The sequence below is a fragment of the Topomyia yanbarensis genome, chromosome 2, assembly GCF_030247195.1.
Source record: "Topomyia yanbarensis strain Yona2022 chromosome 2, ASM3024719v1, whole genome shotgun sequence".
Lineage (NCBI taxonomy): Eukaryota > Metazoa > Arthropoda > Insecta > Diptera > Culicidae > Topomyia > Topomyia yanbarensis.
In genome coordinates, this window is record NC_080671.1 from 100,071,498 (window position 1) to 100,085,669 (window position 14,172).

The following is a 14,172-nucleotide window of genomic DNA, read 5'->3' on the forward strand; positions in this document are numbered from 1 at the left end:
TGGTCGATCGATTGCACTAGTAGGGATTGTCCGAAAGGAGCAACAACCTTCTAAAGTTTTTCTCATACTTTTCGAATTAAATTTTATAAGTAAAACCGGTTGGGGCTACTCATATACCACGTGAACAAGAATACCGCCTGCGTGGACAAGCGTGGACAACCCCTACCCCGGCCATTTTTTTCTCATTTTTTAACCGATAATTTAATAAAAGTTTTAAATTCCAGGAAATTATAAATACACATATGTACTTAAGATATGCAGTTTCAGTTCTAGTTATCAGATCTCAATAAAAATTCGAGTAAATGCTATTGAGAATATGTAATATGGATGCTGAGACTCCCTGAAACAAAGACCTCAGGGTCGGCTCGCTTATCCTATCCGCTACTTTTACCCTCCTAACTTTCACAAACTTTTATTCTACTTCTTCCACTTTACACTTCTTATATCTATCTGATCTTTTCTTCGGGCCTCTTCCGTTGTTCTCTCTCTTATAAGCCTCGTATAATTTAAGAGCCTAACGACCTGTTCAGGGTATCATCCATACAATATGTGGAATCGTTGCACTGTATGGGTTCGTGTATAATGTTTTTGTATTATTATTTTATTTATTATCACCTCCTGGTTCTCCTACTGTTGACCTGCTGTTCTTCTTACAACCACGTCTACGGTCTTTGCCGTCCACTTTACTAGAACTGATGAAGGGGTAGCGATCGTGGCAATGGTTGGGCTTTCTTTTCTGTGTCGTCCACCAAGGATGGTTGCGACCTTTGTCTTCGGCTACAGTCTCGGGCAAGCCAGAATACCCGGAACAATGGCGTCGACGTCAGGTAAAGGCCAACGGACTGCGCGTCCTATCCAGATTACTATAATTTTTTAAACAAAACTGCGGGGTCCTGTGGATAATAGAACACAAATCGTTGTTTAGTAACCTGACGGGATGTTCTTGGTTTTTTGGGGAATGATATTATATTCGGACTTTACCTGTTGTCCACTTTAGCTTCTCACGATTTAAACTTTACTTTTCTTTTAAAATTTAGCTACAATATCTACTCTTTTAGTGGGTGAATGGAGAACAGTGAGCTAGTTATGTAAGGTATGCAAACTAGGTTGGATGGAACTATCCAAGTCAGTCTTGGATATCTCATAGATTTGGAGCAGCATCAGATGTTGCTTTAAGCTGTTCTCAACTCCTATCCGGCAGTTTTCACGCCTCCACCCGCGTTACGGCTTAGTAAGGCCAAACTTGTGTCGAAGGGGGTCAATTGAGGTTGTCTGACGTATTCTTGATGGTCACATCATTAGCGTTTCTGCGTTAGAATCGACAAACAGCCTTAGTTGATTATAAGCTTAGGGACTTATATTTAATGTGGTAAATAATGTCTTTTTCGCTTCGGATAGTTGATATTCGAGTCAGTAGAACTCCTTAACTTACGAGTTCCGACGGAAATTGAGGATCCGATAGATATCCTTTCTATGAGACGGTCGACCGATGGCGTCGATATGCCGGAAGAGATGAGCAGCGACAAGCGAGTTTAACATGAGAGAATGAAACTATCATTGAAATGAAATCTGTGAGTAGAACTAACAAAATTCTTAATTTCAGGAACTGTACGAGATGACGCTGGGCCTGTGGCCTTCGACTGGCACTGTCCATTCTCATTGATTCGGAAGTCTTCTTGGCTGGTTGGTAGATATGTGCTCCTACTTGCAAGTTGATCAATTCGCTTGGGTGGGGGATATGTGGATCCTACTAGTTGTCGACTCTTTTTGATCGTGGGTTTGAGGCTAGTTTAAGAAAGGAGTGCAGGACTGGCACCTAAGATATAGTTAATTATTCAGGACTTGTTGTTATTAAACTCGACCAAGCACACCGACTCACAGAAATGATAAACAACCCTTTCGGGTCGGTGTGGTCTATTCGAGTCGAACCAGGCGGACATTCGGTTTGAGCAAACTTTATGGGGAATAGTGGATAAATAATCCTTATGCCTTTATGGGCAGAGATTCTTTTTGCGAAATCCTAAAATACCTTCACTGGTATAGCTACTCAGGATAATAATAATAGAAAAATTAAGGGTTTCCTTGGTCCATAATGAAATGAATACGTATATTGACTAGAACAGGGATAATCGAATTATGTTATAAGATAGAGATGAAACAGCACAGTTTTAGGAAAAGTATTCACGAGTAAGGACTAATACTGCTAGTATGTTTACTGTTTCAATTAATAGTCGATTCGGACGTAGGAGACAAAAAGGAGATTAGGAAGAGACAGAAGCGGATTCAATGCGAAATTTTCCAATATGACGTTGACCCCAAGGCGATGATAGAATGATTTTCCATAGGATGACAGAGTAGATGACCCGACGTTACACGCTCTAAACTTGTGCCAAATAGTTTGTATGTATGTATGTATGAAAGTATGTATGAATGTAAGCCCCTATGTATGCCTGTATGCATGGATGTGTATAGGAGCAATGTATCCCTGAGCAACATGGAAGGACAGCCTCTGAGCCGCCATAACGCTCATGGGAAGCCGCGTGCTCGGTCGCAGAACATAGGTTGCAGAAATAGGTTGTTGAGACAGCCCGATTGCACACTGCGATAAATAACAATAACAATATCTGCTCTTTTAGCGAACTTAACTAAACAACACTTTACGGGTAAGTAATCGACCTTTCCCGTGATAAGTTGATCGAAGCGAGTTAGAGAAAAATTAATGCGACCCGAGCTTTAAATCGACCACCCGTTGTTGTATGCAATGCAACATGCATATCAGCGGGGAAAGTCTACTACCGTCCAGTTACACAATGATGTTTACAACATTTAACATTTCGCAAAAGTAATAAAGCTTAGGAGTTTTTCTTGCTATTGTAGGTGCTTTTGACAACGTGTTTTTCGAATCTATTTTGGAAGCAGCACGAAGTCATGGTGTACCTTCATATATCATGAATTGGATACACACAATGCTTAGCAACCGATATCTGCGTTCATCCTTAGGTCAAGTAGTGATAAGGAAACTGAGTGTCTGCGGATGACCTCAACGTAGTGCTGCTCCCGTTTCTATGGAACCTCCTTGTCACCGATGGCTTGTTGAGGAAACTTAATGAGCTTGGGTTTTCAACATATGATCACCAGTATTTGCATTAACACACTATTTGATTTGATACAGCAAGCCTTATGTGATGCTGAGCAATGGTGCCTTCATGTTGGACTTCCAGTTAATCTAAAAACATTAATGACGCTATTCACGCAAAGTAGAATTACAACCGGAGCTCAACCATTGCAGTTCTTTGACTTTGAAATTATTGGCGCAGATCAAGTTAAGTTGGGGTAATTATTGTTTTACAACTTAATTGGACACATCTGTTTCAGAGTCAAGAAAGCTTGCATGGCCTTCGGGCTATATAGACGGACTATTGGCAAATCTTGGGGATTCAAACCCAAGTACATTCAGTCGATCTACACAACAATTGTTACCAATACTGGTATACAGGTGCCTTGTGTTACTGCAGAAGGGAGAAATCATGACAATCCAATCGAAGTTAAATCATTTCCAAGGATTGTCTTGATGGCTATGAATGGTGCGTTCACAACACCTAATGCTGCTCTAGAGGCACTCCTGAACATAAAACCACTATATGTGTTTCTGAAACAAGAAGCACTTTCTTATGCATGCCATCTTAAAGCTTTGGAATAGTAATCCGATATATCGTTGGTTACTTGGGATGAGTATATGAGCTCCAAGTGATTATACACTCATATGTAGTTTTTGTTTCAATACTTCGAATGTGAGAATTCCTCCTCGCGAGAAATGGCTGTCTGGTTGGAGCGACAAATTCAAGAATACGTAGTTTGTAATTTCTTTGTTAATTCTATGTTGAAGGGCCCAGCCGGTGCTGGTTTCTATTGTAAAATGAGATTAAACCACTGAGAACTGACATACAAGTAAAGTTTTCAACTTGTGTAAGAAATAAAACTGTCACTTTGAAATGACAACAGCAAGTAGCAACTTGCCACTGGTCGGCGCTTCGATCGGCCAGCAATTGCTATACCGGTCTTGTGTGCAAATTTGGATACAATGGTGACTCACGCATGCAAACCTGTATGCGATGGTGATTTTTAACGTATTTTCATTTAAATGTTTACACAGGTTTTTCGGGATCGTTTGTTCTAGCTTATATGTCTGTTCTCTGTGATTAAACTAATCTCATTCGCTTGGTAGATACTGTACTGAATTTCAAGGAGAAATCTTCGCGATTCTGTGTGGCGTACAATCGGCACTTCTACGGGAAATTTACGGTTAAGGAGGGGGACAAGGGTTTCAGCGTGGAAAAAACATTTCTTTCGGTTTTTTTTTGAAATTTGGGTCAAGAGAATTGTTAAAAACTTTTGTACATTAGGGGTATATATTTTTACATAGAATGTACATGCAAAATTTGAAATAAATCGGTTAAGTAGTTTTTGAATGGCATATAACACCGCAAATCGTGTTTTTTCAGATACGTTCTTCAAAAAGTTTCGAGTCACTTGTCGATATTTTTGCATAGAAAAATTGCAGAATGGTATTGAAAAGATAAAGTTTTGATCAAGTCGCTTTACCTAATTCAATTTTTAAAAAAATACGTAAAAAGTTTTTTTCACGCTGAAAGCATTAACAACCCCCTCCCCTTTTTAAAAAAATCTGAATCTGACAGTCAGGCTGCCACTTAGTTCAGCCAAGAGGGTGACGTGACGTCATATTTTCGTAGCCAACATAAGAACTTTGCTTGTAACAAAATGAACGAAATTAATTTTAAATACGAACGAGGAGAACTTTAGTTTACATCAAATCAGTTAAAGTGTTCATTGTTTTCTTTTGTTTACTGCTACTATTGTTTGTTGATGACATTTTAAGCGATTTTGACGTTGTCAAACTGACCCCCATCGATCGGTGGAAAAACGATGTTGCCTATTGTCATACTCTGTATGTAGAGATAGGGATGCCAGTTACCTGAGTTCAGCCGATTCGAAAAATTAGTAATCACATGTCGAACTCATATCGAAGAATTTTGCGTTTCAAATGCTATCTACATTCTATGGGTACCCGGTCAATCTTGTATTGCTGGAAATAAATGGGCGGATGAATTGGCTAGAGCGGACGCTGCAAGCGACTTCGTTGATTCAGAACCAATTCTACCACTGTCGATAAAATAGATAAAGCACAAGATTTGCTCTTGGGCTGCATCGGAACATACCAACTATTAACATTTTCTTGTAAACTTGCGTTCAAACACAAGCTTCTGCCGGATGTGAGTTTGAAAATGTCAAAGAATTTGTACGTTTTTCCAAGCACTGGCACTGACCGGACATTGCAAACTCAATTATCACATGGCTACTATTCAGCGTGCTGAGTATTATTAATGCAATTGCGTATCCGGATTTTTGGTTCTCCATACATAGCTGAACCTGTGTACAGAGAGCTGCAACTCAATAATATGCTATTGTTCCTAACCCACAAAAGCAACCGTAAGTTAGGATAATACTTAAAAGCGCACTTTAAAGCTCACATAAAGTTCTAAGCGAACTTTCAAGCTGTTTAAGCTTGAATAGAATTTGAAAGCTGCTTAAACCGCTATTAGAACATAAAACTTATCGCAAAATTAAAACAAGAAGCTTATGCTGTTCCCTTATACCCTTTATTCCCTTGGGAATGAAGAATAGATATTTTCCTTATCCCTAAACCCTATCAAAAAAATGATTAAAAGACAAATCACGGAAAGGCACACATCTCCGATCAACATGGGAAACGTGTCATTTGAGCCAGTCGCTACTGATTCTTGATTCGTTCGAAAGTTTTATATTCTCGTTTACCACAGTAAAATCAAATGGGGTTACTTTAAAATCGCTTTCGAACGAATCTTGCATTCGTCGTAAATAGGAATAATAATCTATGATCGAACTATTGGTTTGTTCCAGTACACGGAAGTTACTCCGGAGTAAACAGAGCGAAAAATACTTACTCCTTTTTACTCCGGTTTGCTACCAGAGGAAGAAGAAAGAGAAGAAGAGAGTACAGGAACGATTCCTCCGGAGTACTTCCAGTTTCTCCTGGTACTGGAACAAACCTTATATATACTTTTATTTTACTAACCCAATGAGCGTTCATTAATTTAACATTTGTATTGTAAGAAAACAGAAAGGTATAGGCATTCTAAAGTGCAATTATCTATACTGCCCATGATCGCATGTCAGTCCCATAAAGATAGGAAATCTCATAGAAAACGGGACAACTATGCGATCATGGGTAGTATAACATTTTATAGGAAATCGGTCAAAGAGGGTTAAACATAGGTGATAAATAATAAAACTGTCATATTGTTCTAAACTAAGGATTTCATTCGCGATTAATAAAATAATTTAAAACTATCAAATATCTTTTCGACGATCATCGTCGTCCGTTATCCGCACGATGGGAACCTTTACTTTTCCCTAAGTGAATGTTCCTGTTCCACCATTTGCACCGATGTTCTTAGTCAACCGTATAAATGTAAGATAGTGTAAGCGAGCAGTCAAAACACGTTTTATTTGACGACCTCTTTCAGTCTCCATCGTTCCGGTTGGTCGCGACGCGGTTGCTGAAATACTAGAAATACCAGATGTCATCGGAACACATATCCATTCTCCAACGAAGTTTTGTACACTCGTACTAAAACAAACAAAAATAGAAATTAACATGCAGCACTGTTGCACAATCTTGTGATTAGTTTCATCTTTTTAAACTCATCAACACATACCTACAGAACTGCGCTTGGCCAGCATTTTTCCAATCGACATTCAGCAATTTTCAGATCGGTAGTAACAGTAGCAGTCAAACCAACACTTAAATGTGTGCAAAACGTAATGCAACAGCTGAGACTTGGCGATGGTCTCCAAGAAGCAGAACATTAATATCACCTCCAAGTTTTGTTTCGTTTGCCAAATATTTTGTAATTTCACTCTAACGTAATCATAGTATTGCTTTCTTCACACATTCGTGGCCGTGGATTAAGGAAAACAGTTCGAAAATAACGGTAAACCCGGCCTGGTTCTTCCTGCGAAGTTCGCTCAAGTTGACCATCCGTTTGCTATCGTTTGTTCTCATTTTGGCAACATGAATCGTATGGATTCCTAGAAATAAAAATGATTCCATAACTACTCTAAATTAAATTTGGAATGTTCCAGAAATACACCCAACCTAAAACAAAAACTGATACCAACCGAAGCTTGTCATCCAGGACATCCACATACTGATTATTACGAATGCGCAGATCTTAGTAACACTACTGGAATAAATTAAGCTATGCATTGAAAATGATTCTGAATTTACGGAATTTACAATCAAGTACAACGGAATACAAACCGTTCAATGGCTGCAAAAAAAACTGATATTTGTATGCATGGATGCCAGGTAATATTTCTTGAAATCTGTGTTAAGGAAAACGTACAAGTGTATACAAAACAAGAAGTCGCGACCTTTTTTTAGTCTTTGCACGAGGTGAAAATTGCGGGCGAGGTGAAGAATTGAGAAATCTGTACTAGTCTGTGCATTATAACAGAAAATTGTGGAAAATCGTGGTTTTAAAAATCTGTGCAGATTACTGAAATTCTGTGAAACACAGATTAAACTGTGCACCTGGCGACCCTGTTCATATGTGAGTATTATTGATCTCCCACCGCTCAATTCATGTTTGTTGAGCAAAGCATCGGTCGGCACCGTACGGTTAGTAGTTGAGCATTCTGATGACTCTCGCGCAACACTAACAAGCTTTGTTTATGTTGCGCATTGGTGTCACAGCGCGTCGCTTTACTCTCCCGCAACAAAAAGTCATCAAAATACCGATGAGTTGCTGGTGGATTTAAGGACGCGGCTGTTGTCTTGTCATGCGCAGAGTATTGTGGTTAAAGGATTTTCTACGGGCCCAAGGCCGACCTCCCAATGTTCCGCTTCGAAATGAACGCTGAATTCACCAATGCATTCCAAATTATAGGATAGTTTAAATTTCCACAGCTTAATCGCCATATAATGTATTTTTGTCATGATCCGCAACGCTTTATATGCGTTCTACCAGTTATAATAGCGCTTTTGATTCATGCGTAATTGCTTGTAAATCACTCGGGTCCTATTTTGAGGGTAAAATGCCGATTCCTTCCAAAAACCCAAATCTACAAATTTTGTTGTTGTAGAATTTTGCAATTTTTTCAATAAAAGTTTTCACAATATTTGGCCAAAATTCACATTCGAAATAAACGACTTTCACGCCACATATCCATCTTAACCGAAAACAATTGGTACCTCGAAAGGAACTCAAATGATACTTCCGACTTGAAATGAGAGTAATTAGTAATAATTGGCCTACACAAATTTAATCTGACTTATGCAACGAAAACGACCGTTTCCACCAATATGAGATCGTTTCATTTTGTTGCTTGCTTGCACAGTCCAAGATACTGTGCAACGTTTAATGTGTGTCGAAAAATAGAGCATAATAGTTTATGAAATGGAAAACAAACAAAAGAAAACAGATTGTCTTGAATGTAGGTAATGCTCGGCTGCCGTTAGTCGCACCTGTACTTTCCACTTACCGTCAATAATTAATTTTGAGAACCAGATTTCTCGCTGACCACATGTCATTGCGAAACCAATTTATCTCCATGTTTTTTTTCGGCTCCCATTCATGAAATCCTATTTTGACAAACCGAAAGCTAATGACCCAGGAAATGGTCAGCAAACGTGCCATCAATCTTCCGTAGGACCCCATAACTTGTGCCCCCCGTTCTCCACTCTGCAAGACTAGCGCTGGCGCTGCCTGATGGTGGCAGTTCCGTCGTCGTCCGTGGGTACCTGCACGTTGAAACCCATTCAACCGTTTCCTAACGATCACCGAAGCCAAACACATACACACACACACTAACTGATCTTCTCACTCACTCGCCAGCCCCATTTCCATCGCTTCGAATTAAGCGCTGAAACGGAAAAATAAATCAAATAAAACACCATACACTAGCTAGCAAGCGCTCTGGAAAAGGCATCAACATCCTCAATCCCATCGTCATCATCGTTCACTGGGAGGCGAGAGAGCAGCAACAACAACAACAAAAAAACGGTCAACCTAAAAGCGCGACCTGGCCGAGGGACAGCCAGCGACGAACGAGGTTGTTTCACGCATGTCCGTGTCAAACTTGTAAATCAAATTAGTCGTAAATTTAACACAGTCCGAGCACACTGAACGGAGCTGAACTGGCCCAAAGAATCAAAGCTCTCGCGTTCAGCGTTCGGTAAACGGGTGAGGGCGCGAGGGGCCCGCGACACGGCGCGATACGGCTAAGGTCTGATGGGTCGAAGGAAAGGAAACACGACCGTGCGCGGAAAACCGACAGAAGCACGGTGAGATGCAGTAAAATAGATATCTATCCGGGGTTCATCTTCTCTTCTGCTAGCTAATACGATGGGGGTCTCAACTCGAGTCAGCATTTTCTTCTCCAGCCGATCGATCGACTACAACTGGCTACCTACTGACCGGTCGGACAGCAGCAGCAGCAGTCAAGTGGCTTGCTCTGGCTCACTACATATAACACTGAGATGATGACGTCTTGGCGCTCGGAAGCTTGGGTTACGTTTACGATAGCAACGCCGCCGAACGGGTAGTTACAGTACAGGAGGCGGTGCATTATTATTGTACCACCATACACTTGCCTACCGACTACCAACCCTTCCACGACCGAGGACGCTATCAACGCTGGCTGACTGACATATTGCGACCGGTAGCTGCTATGGGTAGATGAATGTTTTAAGACCTCTCTTGTTGTCAGCGCGAAGTGGACTTTGTTGTAATGGAATGGGATGTGAGGGTGATGACAGAATCAACTTAACGAGATTATTTACAAGTGCGGTTTCTTCACGGTTTGGTTTTGTGCCCTTTTGTGGTACCTCGAGACCAGCTAGTTAGTAGTTTTTCTGGAAGTGAAATTTAGTTTAGTGTTAAAACATTTTTAATGCATTGAAATCCAACATATACCTTCAGATCTGGAAACCTTAAGACGTAGTTGAGTCTATGAACTACTCCTGGATTCGAAATTTGAGAAATTTGATGGTCATTTCTTCAGGCAAGATGTGTCATTAGAATGTCAGGTTAAATAGGTAGTTCGCAGATTTTTTCATTATTTGGGCCAAATCGTCGCAACAATAAGCAAAATCTATTTAGAATTAAAAAGGAGATGCTTCAGCATACAAAAGATTTCGACAGGCAAGATTTTTAATACCACGCTTTCAAAAAAATAAGTAAAATACACTACCCAGACTCCGACCACTTCGATTTTGCGTTTCAGTTGCCAAATTCGAAATTTTATTTTAGTGTTAAATTGTGAAATTTAACATGAAAATTTCACTTTTCTGCTCACATACACGAATCGCTTGCCAAACCAAGATTTTTTTAGGAAAGTTGTGTGCTTAAACTGGGAATCCGCCTCCATTACGTCACAACCAAACTCATTCAACAATTTTGTGTTCAACTGGCGAAAAGTATTTTATGAGCATTGTTGGAATAAAAAACATTCTTATGTCAGACCCGCAACCTCAGTCCACTGGAACCTTCATTTACAAACCAAGCCGGGGGTTGGTAAATTGAGTTATTTGGAAAAAAACTTTTCCTTGTCCAAACTAATTTTTTTATTCAGTGTATTTTTATCGAAAACTGAACCAATGAAAATCATAATCATCTCAGAATCTAATTTCCCAACTGCTAGTTACCTGATACATGCAAAAAGAATCGAATTTGGTATAGCATTTCGGACTAGACTGAAACGAGGCCGAAGGGATTCGTTTAACGAAGATCTGGTACTAGAACACTTAGCGCACAACCAGACAACATGTTTAATATCGCGATAACCACCACCACAAGCGCTGACACCGCTCTCCATGACCTCAATACGCCGGAGATGGGCCTTGCCATTATCCATTCTCTTGGACCAAGGTTTGTTAATGCCTTTGGGATTCCGTCCTCTGAGAAGAAATATTTATAAACTTCACCTTCCCATTATCATTCTGATCCAAGTGTCCGCCTTCTCATTACCCGGAATGGAGCACTGCGAAAAAATTCAAACTAAGGTAATCTGCTATGATTTTTCAGACAAAGTACTCAAAAACTCCCATGTTTTGCCCAGGAAACACAAAGAGTCCTTTCCATGCTCCATCAAACGGAGAGCCTCCTGTAACTGTAACGATGTAAAAAAAAAATTATTTGAGTTCTCACAGCCCCCCCCTCTCATATTATGACAAATGTCAAAGTAAGCTTAGATGCCAAATTTCACATCATTTGGACAATTTTAGACTGCCGCCCACTTCGCTTGAAATTTTTGAAATTGGTAATATGGGAAAATATGGATATATTTTCGTGCATATATCTCCATTATTCTTCAATCAATTTTCATGAAATGTAGCTTGTTGAACGCGGAAAATTCTTATGAATACAACGAAAATGAATTCGTTAGCGGTAAAATTCAGAAACATCAAATTTTTGGACATTAACTCTACAAATCACATTTTTTTAAGTGTCCTGATACCTCAACTTCCTCTGTTTTTCCACGATGGAAACTTTTCTCATGCGATCATCAAGAGTATTTTACACAAAATGTAGTAAATTTAATAAGAATTTCGTTGTTAAATGGAGTTAATATGTGAAATTTTATGATAAAACGCCTTTAATCCACCTAACAGTGAGATGAGACATTTCTTATAACTCTTATCACTCTCTTCGGATATTATATCGTTTGAGAACATTTAGAACTTGATGCTTCGCGATGTTTTTGATAACACATACTACATGGGATTGTGGCAGGACTCAGCATAGCCATAGGACAACATCAGTGCTAGAAATCTCAAACCAAATCAATGGGAAAGCGAAAAAATGCCCCATAAAATAGACATACAAACGAATTATTGCTAATGCTCTGTTAATAAAATATCTGAATTACTCAATCAATGCATTGTGGTGGGAAAACTGAATTTTCCTAAAGGGGTAATGTATATTGTACTGAGCCAAAAAATCGAAGTTTATACTTTACTCAAATTTCCAACGCGACTGAGACCTAAAAATCAACGCTTTTTCTGAAAAAAAACGCGATACTAGCAGTGACACCATTCAAAGAAAATCAACAGTGAATATTTCCAGACTTGGTTTTATTTCCTATTTAAGAACTATTGTGTTTTTTACATCCTAGATTGCATGATTCAGTGATCGAAACCCAAAACTTCATGAAGTATTTGAAATTATTAAATTATAATTTGTGTTTGCCATTGAAATTGACAAAATGATAGTATCGCCCCTTTGACCATTGTTTACTTTTTCGGTCCCACTTATCAGCATTGAAGTATCGCCCTTACGTTTTTTTACAATACCATTTTACAATTGGTGGGGGTTTGGTGAAAATCGATCGTACTGTCCAAACGGCATAATTCCGAAACCGTAATTTTTGAAGTTTTAAAATTATGCAGAATTAATTTTTCAGAAAATAGTTCAGAGTTCGTGTTTTTAGCGAATTTGTTGAGACTTTATTGTAGTCATGAATATTAACCTGAGAAAATTCACCATAAATACTTCTTGGACGATATACCGCCAAAATTATTTTATCAAATGATGCGCTGTTTAACGTTTGTAAAACTCATCGAAGATACTAAACCTCCGAAATTGGCGATTTCAAAATGATGTTATCTTGACCTTAAATTATTGTTTTTGAACATTTGACCTATACATATAATTGGTCATACAACAAAAATCAAATTCTCATCAAAATCGATCAGGACTTGCTAGAGTCGAATGGAAATCGTCATTTCTCATAAATTTCTCTCTGGAAAGTGTTATCCTCGATATTAATCATATTACGTTTTCGTCTCAACTCGACGCATTCCCAAAATAAAAACCTGTTTTAATCCACCTAGTGGTGCAATTGTGCTTTTCTCATTTGTCCAGACTACGATTCCATGGCGAGTTATGTTCAATACAATGGTGGAAATGAATATTACATGTTCAGTACGATTTGCACATACGTACAATGGATCGACAGCCACGATCTCGAGATACTATGTGATACTGAAACATTGCTTGACCGGCGCTGGTTTCAAGCCATGTTTCACTATCACATAGTAAGATCCGGGAGATCCAGGTCCTGCCAAAAATTTTCAACTTGTTAAGAAATTTTAAACTAGTTTTAATTTTAAAGTAGCAACCCCTCACTGCATACTCCCTCCGGGCTGGTATGATTGACGATTTTTAGAGTGATTGCATAACCTTTCTATATGAGAAAGGCAAAAATGTACCAAAGTCCAAAAACATCAATTTTTGTCAAGCATTATTTTTTTCGAGTTTACATCAAATCTCGATGTTTCATGCATTATAAAGTCATTTGGCATCAAAAATACAAATTTGATTTTGAAAATTTTTCATTTCAGTTTATATGGGAATTTTCTGTGTGATTGCACTCTTCAACTCGTAACTCCGGAACCGGAAGTCCAATCAATAAAAAAACTCAATAGCAGCCGATGTACCTTTCATTTGAGACTAACTTTGTGCAAATCGATCCAGCCATCTCTGATTAACAGAGGTCACATTTTTTTCCACATACACACATACACACATACATACACACATACATACACACACAGACATTTTCCGATCTCGACGAACTGAATCAATAGGCATATGACACTCGGCCCTCCCGGTCGGGATTAGATTGACGAATTTTAGAGTGAATGAGAAAGGCAAAAACATTTTTAGCAAATGTTGAAAGTTATGCATTTTTTTGGTGCGCAGTTCTATGTTTCATAGACATTAAATCAATTTTAACTTCGCTTCCTATTAAATAAAGACCCTTATTACAGTACATCTCTACAAAAACGAGCTCAATTTGAAAAGAAATCTGAGGATTATGATTGATTACAGAACTCTGGAATTTTCTATTGGAATGTTTTCAGGATTTTGATATTGATGCAATTAGACAACTGTGAAATCAAGACCAATAGATCAGTTACATATCAGGACCCCATTCCGACAATTTATCAAAAGTCCTCATGACGTTTACAACAACAGGATATCAATGTACGGATCAGATAATTGTTATTGTAATATTGAATTAAATCAGTCTGCATCAATAAATTTT

General features: G+C 38.7%; 1 protein-coding gene and 1 long non-coding RNA gene across 3 annotated transcripts in view; both read right to left on the bottom strand.

Moving 5' to 3' along the window:
• The window catches only part of LOC131678987 (myb-like protein I), a 457,888-nt gene that overhangs the window by 181,716 nt on the left and 262,000 nt on the right, over nucleotides 1-14,172 (bottom strand). The window lies entirely within an intron of this gene.
• Nucleotides 6,389-7,376, bottom strand: LOC131678991 (uncharacterized). 2 transcript variants are annotated; one of them, XR_009303782.1, is made up of 3 exons: nucleotides 7,240-7,376; nucleotides 6,777-7,149; nucleotides 6,389-6,688 (listed from the first exon to the last, which is right to left on the bottom strand). It is a non-coding gene; the product is annotated as an uncharacterized LOC131678991 (long non-coding RNA). The 2 variants fall into 2 exon arrangements; XR_009303783.1 differs by having other exon boundaries at nucleotides 7,217-7,376.